Source organism: Malaclemys terrapin, chromosome 16, assembly GCF_027887155.1.
Source record: "Malaclemys terrapin pileata isolate rMalTer1 chromosome 16, rMalTer1.hap1, whole genome shotgun sequence".
Lineage (NCBI taxonomy): Eukaryota > Metazoa > Chordata > Testudines > Emydidae > Malaclemys > Malaclemys terrapin.
Genome location: NC_071520.1, coordinates 27,417,853 through 27,420,746, shown reverse-complemented (window position 1 = coordinate 27,420,746; position 2,894 = coordinate 27,417,853).

Genomic DNA, 2,894 nt, shown 5'->3' with positions numbered 1-2,894 from the left:
TTTTAAAGTAACTGACTTCAAACTTATTTTCCATTTATGCAATAAGAGCCCTATTGTGTGTTGCAGAGGAGCCCAGCCACTGAGTCTCAGCTTTGGAGTGTGTGTCTATAAGATGTTTTATTTTTCACATGTTCCACTGTTCTAGACTTCATTTTCACTTATTCAATCCTCTTCAATAGTGAGTCACCTATACAAGTAATAGCAATCCTATAATCAAGAGATGTAACATCCTTCTGAAGATGATGCTGGTTTGCATTACACACTGATAGGCAAGTTCAAAGAACGTGTTTCTTAAATTGCTGAGAGCCTAACTGTTGCAATATCTGCACCTTAAAGAACTACCACCTAATAATCTTTCCAACATAGTTGTGAACAGCCCTCTACCAAGTCATTTGGCTTACCTAAAGGCCAACTTTTTAAAACTGTGTTCCATATGTGCATGAAAGAGCTGTTTGTTCTGAAGTCTCCTGAGTCCTATATTACAACACAAACTACAAGGCTGTGTTCTCTCTCACTCAAATGAATGGCACCAGACATTTCTCTTAGAGTGACTAAATTAACCATATTTATGGTAATACAGAAGAGGTCCACTCAGCTTTGCCAAACAGTCCCAGAGTACCAATTGTATTCCAAAATGTGTACATAAGGACTGTATACTGGCAAACGTTCATTACTTTTGGCATTTGGTAAAGATACATTCTAAGAAACTACACAAACCCCCGCCCTCAATCAAAGTACAAGTCAAATGGAGTTATTCTTTTGATGTATTGAAAAGGCAGTCCTATGTCCTTTCTCATTCAGTGAAGCAATCTTGAGCAAAGAATGACAATGGCGAAGTCTGACTACTGTTTAATAAGTTGCTGTGGGTAACACAGTTACCGGGATCGAACAACCAAACTCGTTCTGATTTCTTTGGTTTTTTGGCGGGTGAAGAATTACTAAGTTCTAAAATGAAACTTTTTTTAATTCACTGCATCTTGTTCCATGCTTCACAAAATGTCCTACAATATACAAGACAAGTAGATTAAAATATTTCTAATTTTAAAAAGATCTATTGCAAGGTGCTGTGGAAATGCAGATTGCAACCAGTTTTACACCTAAAAACTAGTCTTGCAAAAGTTACTGGCCATTTATTATAGCAATAAATGGGTCTGGCTGTGCTAGAATTAGGGCTGTCAAGCGATTAAAAAAATAATCGCAATTAATCACACTGTTAATAATAGAAAACCATTTATTTAAATAGTTTTGGATGGTTTCTACATTTCCCAATGTATTGATTTCAATTACAACACAGAATACAAAGTGTACAGTGCTCACTTTTTTTGATTACAAATATTTGCACTGTAAAAACCAAAAGAAATAGTACACCTCTACCCCAATATAACGCTTTCCTCGGGAGCCAAAAAATCTTACCGCGTTATAGGTGAAACCGTGTTATATCAAACTTGCTTTGATCCACCGGAGTGCGCAGCCTCCCCCCACACCCTCCTGAGCACTGCTTTACCGCATTATATCCGAATTCGTGTTATATTGGGTCGCATTATATCGGGGTAGAGGTGTATTTTTCAATTAACCTATTAAGAGTACCGTAGTGCAATCTCTTTATCACGAAAGTTGAACTTACAAATCTAGAATATGTACAAAAAAACTATATTAAAAAATAAAACCATGTAAAACTTTAGAACCTACTAGTCCACTCAGTCCTACTTCTTATTCAACCAATTGCTCAAACAAGTTTGTTTACATTTACAAGAGATAATGCTGCTCACTTCTTATTTACAATGTCACCTGAAAGGTGAGAACAGGCATTTGCAAAGCACTGTTGTAGCTGGCATCGCAAGATATTTATGTACCAGATGCACTAGATTCGTATGTCCCTTCATGCTTCAACCACCGTTCCACAGAACATGCGTCCATACTGATAATGGATTCTGCCTGATAACCATCCATTCTGCAGTGCAGACCGACGCATGTTCATTTTCATCATCAGAGTCAGATGCCACCAACAGAAGGTTGATTTTCTTTTTTGGTGGTTCGTGTTCTGTAGTTTCTGCATTGGAGTGTTGCTCTTTTAAGACTTCTGAAAGCATGCTCCACACCTCATCCCTCTCAGATTTTGGAAGGCACTTCAGATTCTTAAACCTTGGGTCAAGTGACGAAACTATCTGTAGAAATCTCACATTGGTATCTTCTGTGTTTTGTCAAATCTGCAGTGAAAGTGTTCTTAAAATGAACAACGTGCTGGGTCAGCATCCGAGACTACTAGAACATGAAATATATGGCAAAATGTGGGTAAAAGAGTAGGAAACATACAATTCTCCCCCAAGGAGTTCAGTCACAATTTTAATTAATGCATTTTTTTTTTTAATGAGCATCAGCATGGAAGCATGTCCTCTGGAATAGTGGCGGAAGCATGAAGGGGCATATGAATGTTTAATTGCATAACGGGCACTTATGTTGCCGGTGTTGCAAGGTATCTAAGTGCCATGTGAATGCCTGTTCTCACTTTCAGGTGACACTGTAAATAAGAAGCGGGCAGCATTATCTCCTGTAAATGTAACCAAGCTTGTTTGTCTTAGCGATTGGACTGAGTGGACTAGTAGGCTCTAAAGTTTTACATTGTTTTGTTTTTGAATGCAGTTATGTAATAAAAAAAAATCTACATTTGTGAGTTGCACTTACACGATAAAAAGATTGCACTACAGTACCTGTATGAGGTGAATTGAAAAATACTATCTTGTTTGCCATTTTTACAGTGTAAATATTTGTAATAAAAAACTGAGCACTATCAACTTTGTGTACTATGTAATTTAAATCAATATATTTGAAAATGTAGAAGAACATCCAAACGTTCAATAAAATTCAATTGGTATTCTATTGTTTAGCTGTGCGAT